Genomic DNA, 14,087 nt, shown 5'->3' with positions numbered 1-14,087 from the left:
TCATTCATTCTGGTAAGAACCATTACTCTGTATCTTTCTGAGACCCAAGAGAAGGGTAGTTACTACATTTTGTTCCCCACCACTATTTCCAGTGAAGCCTCTGAAGTCGGTCATCATAAAATAATTTATCCTAATGTTACACTGCATCCTTGGTCAGAAATTTATCCCTTATTCTATTTAAGTACACATGATTGTATGGCCAATATACATTTCAAGGAAGCTGATTCCTAGACTCAACCCAGTTGAGTCTTATTCTGACTAAATTACATTGAACTTTGGAGACATTTTAAATCTATGAAGTTGAGATGGGAACCATTATGAAAAGCTAATGTGAATGTGCTGTTTACTCATGGCTTTTGTATAATTTATTCATGCTCTTTTAGGCTAGTAAAATTATTCCCATGTTATTTTAGTATTTCTAATTAACCAAAGTGAACATCACTGATGAGTGACAGGGCCTCTCAACTGAAGGATGCCTTTATGCTGAAATCAGCACCACTCTGGCAGCAAAGGAAAGACTCTAAGCCTATTCTTGTGTACTGATAAGTAACTTTCTAGATTCTTATCTGATCTTAGTTTTTGTTCCTGGGAGGAAAAAGACAGTGATTTTTTTCCTAGGTCTGAACCTATATTGTAAAATGTTTACTCTAAAAAAAAAAAGTTTACTCTCATAGAACTTGTGGCCTAAAAGCAACTGCATTTGCTATAACTACAAAGTAATTAGCTTGCTAGATATTTTCCATAAGGAATCCTGATGTCATCATGGTCAGCACTATTCTCACCATATGAGGAACATGTTGAAAGGACAACTGCATGGGTAACAATGACAGAGCTATGGTTTGAACTTAAAAAGGATAACTAATAATTTAGTTATAAATAAATGTGGGTAGCCGAATAATATGGCTTAGGGGCCCCCAAAAGATGCATCCTCTAATGTGGAAATCATAGAGTATAACATTAGTCAAAAAGAAGGTATGAACTTATTCAATTCATGGATTCTAGATGCACTTTTTATTTCAAAAGTTTTTGATAATATTCTTTGATTAATATGTTACTTGTCTATTTCTCCTTCTTCAGATCTTTCACCAGACCAAGGAGAATAAGCTTACTGTAAATACATGATCATTCCTAGAAATTTCCCATGATTTATGTAACTCGATTATGTTTCTAATGCTGCTTTTCTCATAGCACTATTTCTCCATTTCTATTTGGACATAAGCACCTGTTATCACTAAGAATGACTGCCAGTGATCTTAATAGTTGTTAGTTCTTTATGAGACTGAAGTGCTACCTACTGCACTACTGAGGCACCTAATAGTTGTTAGTTCTTTAAAGAATAGCTGTTTAGGGGCACCTGGGTGGCTCAGTCGGTTAAGCGGCTGACTTTGGCTCAGATCATGATTTCGCGGTCCGTGAGTTCGAGCCCGGCGTCGGGCTCTGTGCTGACAGCTCAGAGCCTGTAGCCTGTTTCAGATTCTGTGTCTCCCTCTCTTTGACCCTCCCCCGTTCATGCTCTGTCTCTCTCTGTCTCAAAAATAAATAAACATTAAAAAAAATAAAAAAAAAGAATAGCTGTTTGTTCTTTAAACCTCCTCCCCCCAATTTTAGCTGTTACCCCAAATCAGTGTTCTTCCTAAATGTGGCAACTGAGACAAATTGAAACTTATTAGGTTCCCTCCTCTCAAATAAACTCCTTGTCCCCTTATATTTTCAGTATTTAAAAAAAGTCATAGTGACTTGGGAAACTGTGACCTAACACTTGTGGGGACAACTGGCAATAGTGGGTAGCGTGTGTTAGTGATAATTAGAGACTGCTTTGTGTTGCCTGTCTGATTCAGGTGGTGGCAGCAACTCAGAAGGAAGGACTAGAGGGGAGAACTTCCTGAGCAGTGGTAAACTTCTTTTTTTTCCTCTTTATTATCCTTTTATTTATTTGTTTTATTTTATTATTATTATTTTTAATTTACATCCAAATTAGTATATAGTGCAACAATGATTTCAGGAGTAGATTCCTTAATTCCCCTTACCCATTTAGCCCATCCCCCCTCCCACAACCCCTCCAGTAACCCTCTGTTTGTTCTCCATATTTAAGAGTCTCTTCTGTTTTGCCCCCTCCCTGTTTTTATATTATTTTTGCTTCCCTTCCCTTATGTTCATCTGTTTTGTCTCTTAAAGTCCTTATATGAGTGAAGTCATATGATATTTGTCTTTCTCTGACTGACTAATTTCACTTAGCATAATATCCTCCAGTTCCATCCACATAGTTGCAAATGGCAAGATTTCATTCATTTTGATTGCTGAGTAATACTCCACTGCATATATATGTACACCACATCTTCTTTATCCATTCATCCATCGATGGACATTTGGGTTCTTTCCATACTTTGGTTATTGTGGATAGTGCTGCTATAAACATTGGGGTGCATGTGTCCCTTCAAAACAACACACCTGTATCCCTTGGATAATACCTAGTAGTGCAATTGCTGGGTCGTAGGGTAGTTCTATTTTTAGTTTTTTGGGGAACCTCCATACTGTTTTCCAGAGTGGCTGCACCAGCTTGCATTCCCAAGCAGTGGTAAACTTCTTACCATCTCCTTCTTCCTCTATTAGAGGGATGGGCAAAGTGTAAGGCAATATAATTTTTTTTCATTTTATATTTCTTTTTTAAATTAATTTTTTAATGTTTATTTATTTTGGGGGGGGAGGGGCAGAGGGAGAGAGAGAGGGAGACGCAGAATCTGAAGTAGGCTCCAGGCTCCGAGATGTCAGCACAGAGCCTGACGTGGGGCTCGAAATCACAAACTGTGAGATCATGACCTGAGCTGAAGTCAGACACTTAACCGACTGAGGCACCCAGGTGCCCCTAAATTTCTTTTTTTTAAGCCACATTATTGAGTTCAAAAAGTGAATGACATACAAAAAGCTGTACATATTTAATGCATACAACTTGGTGAGTCCGGAGATAAGTGTAAATCCGTGAAACTACTGCCATAAACATACCCATCATCTCTAAAAGGCAGGGCTCTGAGGAAACTAGCCTTGTTTTGCTTAAAAACCTGGCAGTAAACTAAGGACAGATGACTTACAAGGGGGTGTGCACCCTCTGTAAAAACACCACAATCATACTTGGTTGCCACTAGAACTATAAGTGGGGTCAAATCTCAGTCTACTCTAGGGGGTCTGGTATATAATATGGCCCAAAAAGGAGTAGTTAGTACATCAAATGAATTATCACAAGGTTTATTCTGGAGAACGTTCCATGTGCACTGGAGAAGAATGTATATTCTGCTGCTTTAGGATGAAATGTTCTGAATATATCTGTTAAGTCCATCTGGTCCAATGTGTCATTCAAAGCCATTGTTTCCTTGTTGATTTTTTTATTAGATGATCTGTCCATTGTTGTGAGTGGGGTGTTGAAGACCCCTACTATTATGGTATTACTATCGATGAGTTTATGTTTGTGATTGATTTATATATTTGGGTGCTACACATTTGGCACATAAATGTTTACAATTGTTAGGTCTTCTTGGTCTATAGACCCCTTGATTATGATATAATGCCCTTCTGCATCTCTTGATACAGTCTTTATTTTGAAGTCTAGATTGTCTGATATAAGTATGGCTTATATACTTATATATACTCCAGCTTTCTTTTGTTGACCATTAGCATGATAGACGGTTCTCCATCCCCTTATTTTCAATCTGTAGGTGTCTTTCGGTCTAAAGTGGGTCTCTTGGAAACAGCATATAGATGGATCTTGTTTTCTTATCCATTCTGTTACCCTATGTCTTTTGATTGGAGCATTGAGTCCTTTGACGTTTAGAGTGAGTACTGAAAGATATGAATTTATTGCCATGATGATGCTCATAGAGTTGGAGTTTCTGGTGGTGTTCTCTGGTCCTTTCTAATCTTTTGTTGCTTTTGGTATTTATTTATAAATATATATTTTTATAATATATTCATATATATTATAAATATTATAAATATTATAAATATTATATATAAATATATAAATATTATATAATATATTATAAAATATTTAAATATATAACTATGTATACAAATATATATTTATATATTTTTATATTTATATATCTCTATATATAATATATAAAATATAAAATGCTATAAATATTATATATTAAATATATATAAATATATATTTATAAATATATATATTATAAATAAATAAATATATATATATATTTTTCATCTTTTCTCCCTACAGAGAGTCCCCCTTAAAATTTCTTGCAGGGCTGGTTTAGTGGTCACAAACTCCTTTAATTTTTGTTTGGGAAACTTTTTATTTCTCCTATTTTGAATGACAGTCTTGGTGGATAAAGAATTCTTGGCTGCAGGGCGCCTGGGTGGCTCAGTCGGTTAAGTGTCCAACTTCAGCTCAGGTCACGATCTCGCGGTCTGTGAGTTCGAGCCCCGCGTCAGGCTCTGGGCTGACGGCTCGGAGCCTGGAGCCTGCTTCTGACTCTGTGTCTCCCTCTCTCTCTGCCCCTCCCCCGTTCATGCTCTGTCTCTCTCTGTCTCAAAAGTAAATAAACGTTAAAAAAAAAAATTAAAAAAAAAAAAAGAATTCTTGGCTGCATATTTTTCTGATTCAGCACACTGAATATATCCCACCACTCCCTTCTGGCCTGCCAAGTTTCTGTGGATAGGTCTGCTGCAAACCTGATCTGTCTTCCCTTGTAGGTTAGGGACTTATTTTTTCCCTTGCTGCTTTCATGATCCTCTCCTTACCTGAGTATTTTGTGAATTTGACTATGCTATGCCTTGTTGATGGTTTTTGTTGAATCTATTGGGAGTCCTCTGTGCTTCCTGGATTTTGATGTCTGTCTTTCCCCAGGTTAGGGAAGTTTTCCGCTATGATTTGCTCACATAACCCTTCTACCCCTATTTCTCTCTCTTCCTCCTCGGGGACCCCTATGATTCTGATGTTGTTCCTTTCTAATGAGTCACTGATTTCTCTAATTCTTAAATTGTGCTCTTTTGCCTTAATCTCCCTCTTTTTTTCTGCTTCTTTATTCTCCATAAGTTTGTCTTCTCTATCGCTGATTTTCTGTTCTGCCTTGTCCATCCTTACTGCTGCTGCATCCATCCGTGATTGCAGCTCAGTTATAGCATTTTTAAATTCATTCTGGCTATTTTTTACTTCTTTTATCTCTGCAGAAAGGGATTCTAATCTATTTTCGACTCCAGCTAGTATTCTTATTATCGCGATTCTAAATTCTGGTTCAGACATCTTGCTTGTATCTGTGTTGGTTAAATCCCTGGCTGTCGTTTCTTTGTGCTCTTTCTTTTGGGGTGAATTCCTTTTGCAGCTTCTTGCTCCCCAAGTTCAGCTCTTCGTGTCACATACCTGCTTACCTGGTTACCTGCTTACCTGCAGGTTGTGCAGATTGTTGTGTTAATCTTCCAATCAGTTTTCTAGGTATGTAGGATGGTTTAGTGTTGGTCTGGCTGTATTTCATGGACATGAGACACACAAAAAGCATCCATGCTGTTCCACCATTTGGCTCCTCCCCCTGAATTATCACAAGGTTTAGCTAATATATACAGTGTCAGCAAAAAACTTGGAAATGTGTTTAGGAGCAAATTCTAAGGGTATCAGAGCACAGAGGGCAAAACATAACTAGATCAGGAAGAATTCATTGATATGGGGCTGCTTACTAGAGATTCCAGATTTAATGTGTTAATTTGTACAAATGTAGGTGGCTCTAACAGCTTAAAGGGTTGGTTGATGAAAATTGTGACTTATTGGTGGCCTGTTGAATGAAGATAAGATACCAGAGCTTCACTGGCCTGAAGTAAAGAAGGGTATCCAAAGACTTAAGGAGACAGGAAATTTGGAGTAAATTTATCATGTGCAAACGTCATACTTGTCCCCCAACTATAACTCCTGGGGAGGTCTGGAAGGCACTCCTGTCACTAAAATATTGAGAAATATATTAGTGAGAAGAGAAATATTAAACATTGAGAAATACATGAGAGAGATTTGCGGTTGCTCTCCATTGTGGGAAAGGTAGGACCATACAAGATGCTGTCATTGTGATGAACTCCTTGATTTCACTAGAAATGATGGGATCCCAAGTAACAGGTCAAGTAGCAGCACTTAAGCATAAAAGACAAGTTGGGCATGGTTACTCTAAAGGGCAGGAGGTATGTTATTAGTAATAAGACTTTGGTCCATAGGGACCATTGGTTATGGCTAATTAATTGATCATGACATCCCTTGGAGTAAAATAGATAAACAGCCTGGTCTGTGTTGGGTGGCCAAAAATCTCACTTGAGTTACCACAATATAGAGTCATGGCCTCTTGCCCAGTTTCCAAACTTAAGCCAGTTCACAAATGTAGAATCCTTTGATTGACTGGGAGGCTTCCTTCCCATGAGGAATGATTTTGCAGCATGAATACATCATAAATCTTCCTCCAGGCGTTCTTCAAGGGGTGTTCACCCATTTGCTAGAGTGGTTGTGTACTGGGGAAAAAAAAGGAATATCTAGGTCTTTCAGGTATTAATGCTAATCATGGGGGATCCAAAATGACACTGTGGCTTACAGTGGAGACTATGATTGGTAGGTAATAGATGGAGTCTTAGCCTAAGCAAAGGTAGAACCAGTTGGTCCACAGATACATCCTATGGTTATTCCCCAGTCCCTGAATGTATAATGGAGTAAACATGTTTATGAGAACCATTATGGTAGAAAGGCTAACCCTCTCTACCGAAATAGCAAACTAGAAGCAATACTGTATTTCTGCAGGAATTACAGATATTAGTACCACTATCAAAGACTTGAAACATGCTGGGATGCTGATATCTATCACATCTGCATTTAACATACCTGTTTGGTCTCTGCAGAAGTTGGATGAATCTTAAAGAATGACTAGATTATCAGGTTAGGAGATGACACCATGAAAGGATAGGATTTTGTCTTACAGTATGCAGTTTATGCTTTGAATCAGAGACCATTACATGGTACTGCCCCCTCTATATTCAGAATCTGGAAATCAAGGGTAGGAAGTGGAGATGGCTCCTCTCACAATTAATACCTAATAACCCACTCACAGGATTTTTGCTTCCTCTTTCAGCTACTCCGAGTTCTGCTGGTTTGGAAATCTTTGCTTCTAATGGGGAATACAACAATGGTTCCATTGAATTTGAAGATGAAACTCCATTTGGCTATTTGGGCTTTTTATGTCACTGAACCAGTAGGCAGACAAAAGAATTACTCTACTGGGTTTTTACTCCCTGATTACCAAGGGTAAATCAAGTTGTTGCTACATAGAGCAAAAAAGAGTGATTCTGGAACCAGGGGATCCCTGGGGCTACCTTTAATAATCCCACACACAAAGTAAAGGTTATGGAAAACTATAGCAATCAAACAAGGGCAGGACTATTGGAAAGCCCTTCCAAAATGAAGGTTCAGATCACCCTAATGTGTAAAAGACCAGAATGGTTACTGTGGTTAGTGGAAGAAGGAAGTCACGGATACTAAGTGTGACCTCATGACCAATTACCAAAATGAGGACTGTACTAGCTTTGTCTATTTTCTCTTCACTTATTATGTGTAGTATATTTATTTGTATATTTAACTATTTTGTTCTTCTCTTTCCTTTTTATTATTTTCTATACAAATTGCTGTCGGCTAACTTATTAGGTGGAAATAGTTATTTTATTGTTGTATGGAAGTTTGTATGAAGAAAGGTGTATATGAAGAAGGAAGTTAAGGGATGAACTCTGTCAATTATTAATCTATTGTTTCTTAGATCCAAATGCATTCTTCTTTGTCCCACTTTTGGTAATAGACCCCGTAAACTATGTAAACTATGTCAGTTGGTTTGATATTAGCCTTTGTCAAAAGAGAGTTCTGGAGGGACACTACACGGTCATAGGAGAAAGATATTTCATTTCATGGTTCCAGTGAACTGTTCCAGTGAACTGTTTTTTTGACAACATGAAGGAAGCCTACTAGTGCTCACCTAGCAATCCTCATGGATTAGCTGTGAGCTTCATCCTTTAGCATATTTCTCTTTCACCTATCAGGCTGGACTCTGATACAAAGGGAGTTAAATTCTTGTGCCCAAATTAGCAGCTTGACATGGAATTTCTCAGTTTTAGTCCTTTAATGCAAGGTTTTAAATTGCTTACCTCTATCATCATAATTGATATTTAATTCTATTTTTTGTCGCGCCGGCGCGACAAACACCGAGGTCAGGGTCCTGAGGGTAGGGGAATGCAAGAAAAAAAGAGAGAAGAGAAAGTTTGGGAACAGGAGGGTCCCCTGGGCTGATGGCCCAAGTGACGGCTTTATTGTTGCTGTACACAATCTTTTATATCCAGACTCTTATGGGTCAGGCCATTCTAAGAATAAACAGGTTTCACATAATCGCTGCCCACCAAAACATTTAGTTGTGTGTTTCTTGTGCATTTTCTAGACGGGTCACAACAAGACCTTGTTGATAAGATTGCTAGCAAAACACAATTCCCATGTTTGTTTCTATCTGACTCAGGGTAGAAAAAGGGAGGTAGCATTACTGCCAACACCTGCAGACCACAGGCTTCAGGAATTAACTTTCTCAGCCTTGACAAGGCTTTCGTATGCCCTTGAAAGTGGGGGAATGGGAGGGGGAACCACCGGGTTGGCTTGAGTCAACAGGGAACGTTGCTCGACCCGGTCTCAGCCTGGCGCCGGGGCCCGGCCTCCCACATGAATGGGACGGGGGACCACCGGGTTGGCTTGAGTCAACGGGGAACATTGCTCGACCCGGTCTCAGCCTGGCACCGGGGCCTGGCCCCCCACAATTTTTGATACCTTGTTTTATGTATTCGGCTCTTATGCTTCCTTGACATTTCCTTTATTTACTTTTTAGTCTTTTTATTAAACTGAACTTCCAGTTTAGAATTGATAATTGGAGGGTGTCTGGGTGGCTCAGTCAGTTAAGATTTCAGTTTAGGTCATAATCTCAGGGTCATGAGATTGAGCCCTGCATCAGGGTCTGCACTGAGCATGGAGCCTGCTTAAGATTCTCTCTCTTCACTCACTCAACCCCTTCCCTGTTTGTGTGTGTGCACAATTTCTCTCTAAATAAATAAATAAATAAAATGGGTAAATTGGGGCTAGAGACAATGTACTTTTGTTTTTTTAATTCAGAGCTTAATTCTTTGCCCTTAACCTAGTAAGGGCTCTGGACTAACACTGTGTATGTTCAAATAATGTCTCTGCTATTTACCAACCATATTAGTTTGTTACTTTCTGAATCAGTTTCCTAACCTGTAACATACAGATAAAGAATTTAGCTCAGTGCCTAATGCACAGTAAGTGCTCAATTTATGTTATTATTATTTTTCTCCATATTCCCCCACCTATCTCCAGCTTCTTATCTGCCATAATACTTTTGAGGATATTAAACAATATTTCCATTGAAATTCTGTGATTTGCTTCAAGTCCACAAATCTGGGAAAAAACTTGAACTTGTCTCGTGTTCGAATTTTGGCATATACATACCTGTCTGCAGAACAGGATTTGAGGGAGAGCTCATAGATTTTCTGAGAGAAAAACCTCATGAATGAAGAAGTCTGACATGGGGGACTAGACTGAATGACAAGACCTGGAGACTGGTGGCAATAGAAATTTCAGGTGTGTGCTTGCAGGGAAAAGTATGCTGACTATAATTTAATCTATTCCTCTCCAACCCCTTCTTGAGTGCCTGTGGATTCTAGAAGAAGATTGCTGAAGAAAATCTTGAGTACGAGAGGCTCATCAGCTCTACTGAGCTGCTGGCTCTAGGAAGCAGAATGTGCTCTCTTATTGAATAGGCAAGGGGAGGAGTATTAGAGGTTGGGACAAGGGCAGTATTGTCTGAGTAGTTTGGAGGCCAGCAGTCTGAAGGAAGGCAGCTATTATGTAGACAACAGACCATGCATAGCAGACTACTACTAGCAGAATAGAATAATATATGTTTATCTTCTACTACAATACACATATGCCTTGTATTACAATTATTTGTGTTTACATGTCCTTGTTTCTTTCTCTCCCATCCAATCCTTAAGAAACTAAAATCTGGTATATCACCCACCACAATATTAAAACTGAATCTCTTAATGGTCAAATCCAATTTTTTTCTATCCTTATCCTACTTCTTCAATGCTTTGTTTTGCCTTTCCTTAACTTCCATTCTTCATTGGGCTTGAATGATCTCACTTTCTCTTTCTTGTATAACTCCACTCTCCTTTGTTTGCTTCTCCCTGTGTGTCCACTCCTTAATTGTTGGTGGTCACTTGGTTTCATTCTAGTCCTCGCTGCTTGCCCCACTCCCCAACTCTATATACTTGCTCAGGGTGATCCCACTTGTTCTATAAGACCCCACCTCCTACCCTAAGCCAGATCAAATTCTCCCTTGTCCTAAGTTACTCTCTTGAGCTTCAGTCCATTTATACCTAGATGTCTCACAAGCACCTCAAGCATAATATGTCCCAAAGTGAACTCGTAATCCTTTCCTTTAAATCTCTTACTCCTGAATTTTCTATTTTGGTTATTAACTTTAACTTTTACTGTATAATACAAATTAGAAACCTGGAAAACATTTTCTACTTTCTTTAATTTCCTTTAAATTTTCTTTATTGCTCCAAGTCTGCCTAGTCCACCTCCTAAATAGTTCTTAAATCTGCTTCAACATTTCTTTCCTAACCATTTCTAATAGTTTTGGAAACATTCTCATTGTCATTATTGTTTCTCTCCTCCATATCACTGTTTATCCTACTGCTTTCCCCCCACCTCCAGCCCAGCTCCTTAATATATAATCTAATTTGGTCATTCCCTACTAAAGAATCTCTGCTGTGCCTATAGGAGATAAAATTTAAGTTCCTAGGAATAGCTTAAAAGGTCCTTTACCAAGTGGTCCTAAATTCCTCATGCTCTAGTAACTTCAAACTTTTTGCCATGTCTCTTTCAAATCTAGAAACCTTAATTCTGGGGTATTTTCTCCTTTTTAAAAAAATTTTTTTTAAAGTGGGGGTGGGGCAGAGAAAGGGGGAAGACACAGAATCCAAAGAAGGCTCCAGACTCTGAGCTGTCAGCACAAAACTTGACGCAGGACTCAAACTCATGAACTATGAGACCATGACCTGAGCCAAAGTTGGACGTTCAACTGACTGGGCTACCCGGGTGCCCTGATTCTGGGATATTTTCTCGAATTGTTTCATTAATGATTCTCTCCCTTCTGCTTCTTCTAGGATGCCTATCATTCTGATGTTGTAACTTTTGAACTGGTCATCTAATTTTCATCTTTTCTTATTTTCCACCTCTAACTCATTTTGTACTACTTTTAAGAGATTTCTTCAAATTTATCTATTGATATTTGGATTTCTGCTATCATATATTTAATTTCCAAGAAATTATTTTTTTATTGAGGTATAATTAACATAAAACATTATGTTAGTTTCAGGTATACAACATGATTCAATATTTGTATATGTTGCAAAATGATCACAATAAGTCTAGTTAAAAACCATCACCATACATAGTTACAGAATTTTTCTGTGTGTGATGAGAATTGCAACTTAGCAATTTTCTTAGCAACTTTCAAATGTGCAATAAAGTATTAACTATAGTCACCATGCTGTATGTTACATCACTATGACTTGTTTATATGTTTATATTGTTTATATGTCACATCTATATGACTTACAACTTTAAGCTTGTACACTTTGATGCCCTCCATCCCTGAGAGGATTTTTCTTTTCCTTCTGAATGCTCCTTTCATTAATTTATTAATGACATACTATTTTTGTTTTATAGATGTGCTATTCTCTCTTCTGTCTGAGGAATTTTCTACTCCATGTAGAGGCTTTATCTCCTTAGAGGTTTTTTTTTGTTTGTTTGTTTGTTTATTGTTTGGTTGTTTTGATCTATGTCTTTCATGTCAGAGGCTTTCTTCAGAGAGATGATAATTTTGGTTGTCTGTTCATGATTACAAGTTGAAGAGCTCATTAGGAACTTGAGCATGAAGTGGGGCTTATTGACTTTGAGTCTCCCTATGGACAGACCTGCACAAGCCATTTGTTGAAGAAACCCCTGATGTTAGTTTCTTTAGGTCTTTTCTCTGAGGAACAGTAGGTTCCTCAGAGAAGAGTCTTGCATTTCCTGCCTGAGGAGTAGAGGGCAAGCTGCTGCCAGTGCTCTGGAAGCAGTGTGGGGGATGGGTTAGAGACAGCTCAGCACTTAGTATATATGATTGTTGGATCTCCCTGTTTTTGCAAGGTACCCAAGCCCTTAACTTTGCCTGGCATCCCCTAATCCAGAGGTCCTAATCATATCCCCTCCAGAAAATCAGTTCCAGACTTCTGTGGTAACGAAGTTATGCGGCAACATGGAGTTTGGGAGACCTAGGGAAGTAATCACTTCTCAAACAACTTTTTACCCAATACACATTTCAACTACTTTCCTTTATCCCTAGTTACAGAGGTATTTGGTGCTGCCAGTTTTCCTTAATTACTGGACTCCAGGGCATTAAGGAGATAGTGGTAAGGAGGTAGAGACCTTTAAGTGTATTGCATTTTTCAGAAAGTGTGGTAATTAAAAGAGAGTGCAAAATATAACAGAAATTAGGGATAACTGAGGAGTCAATTGGAGGTTTCTTTCTCAGAATAAGAGATTTTGTACATATTGGAAAACAGAGTGAAAAGGCCCAGTGGAAAGAGAGAAATTGAGAACACTTAAAAACTGGGGATAACTGTGGAGGGAAGTTCCCAAAGGACTCAGAGAAGGTGGAATTGAGGACATAGGCAGAGTTTAATTTTGTTAAGAAGCAGGAAGAAAAGGCAGAAAGGAAGGTTGTGATTTTTAGAGATGGAAAGGAAGACAGATGGAGACTAGCCAATTGCCTATTGTTTTTGGTAGAACAGGCAGATGGCTTATCTAATGAGAATGACAGGTGGAGAATTTTAGACTCTTTCAAAAAAAAAATATATATATATACACACACACACATATATTTATTATATATATAAATATACATTTTTATTTAAGTTTTTATTTATTTACATATTTAAGTTTATTTATTTATTTATTTAGAGAGAGAAAGCATGAACAAGGGAGGGCCAGTGAGAGAGGGAGAGACAGAATCCAAGCAGGCTCCACACTGTCAGCACAAAGTCCAATGTGGGCTCATACTCACGAACCGTGAGATCATGACCAAAACCGAAATCAAGAGTTGGACGCTCAATTGACTGAGCCACCTAGGCGCCCTGAGTCTTTTTATTTTTTTAATGTTTATTTACTTATATTGAAAGAGAGTGAGAGAGGGAAAGGGGCAGAGAGAGGAGAGAGAATCCCAAGCAGGCTCCATGGTCAGTGTGGAGTCAATCCTGCAACCATGAGATCATGACCTGAGCTGAAATCAAGTCAGATGCTTAACCGACTGAACCACCCAGGTGCCCCAGCTTTAAGTAGAATTTTGATGAAGATTTGGAATAGATACGATGGGAAGTAGGTCAGAGAATTAATCAAATTAAAAAATATTTTAAAGTAGAAATTAGGGTTAAGACGTTCTGCTTAATATACCTTTGCAAACTTTCTTAACATATGGAGTATAAAAGAAATGCCACAAATTCCAAAGATTCCACCACAATTGCTATCTTTGAAGATGAAAGACTGTGGTAACTACAGTGACAGTTCTTCCTGTTCTCCATTGCAAGCAAGATCCTATTTGAGGAGTAACCAATTTAAAGGCAAGCTGTATGCTACACTGGCAGTCCAAACAGGGAACACAGCTATATACTCCACAGGAGCTTTTGGCTGGATGATTAGAAGAAAGAATAGAGAAATCTGAGGTCTAAATTCTTTGGTTACTAATAATATTATACAGAAGGGAAGAGGCAAGAAACAGCAAGAAGCCAGCATCCTTGGTTTTTCCTGGATAAAGGACTAACTCTGGGTTCTTTACCTCTGATATGATCACTCTTCCCTTTCTCTTTTGTCCCTAAAATCCTTCCTTGACCTGTATTCTGTTCTCACTTGCTGGGCAGCATTCTCAAGCTGCCCTCCTAGCAGAGCCCTCACTTTAACACAGAAT

This window comes from Panthera leo, chromosome C1 (assembly GCF_018350215.1).
Source record: "Panthera leo isolate Ple1 chromosome C1, P.leo_Ple1_pat1.1, whole genome shotgun sequence".
NCBI lineage: Eukaryota > Metazoa > Chordata > Mammalia > Carnivora > Felidae > Panthera > Panthera leo.
This window is presented reverse-complemented; position numbering follows the sequence as displayed.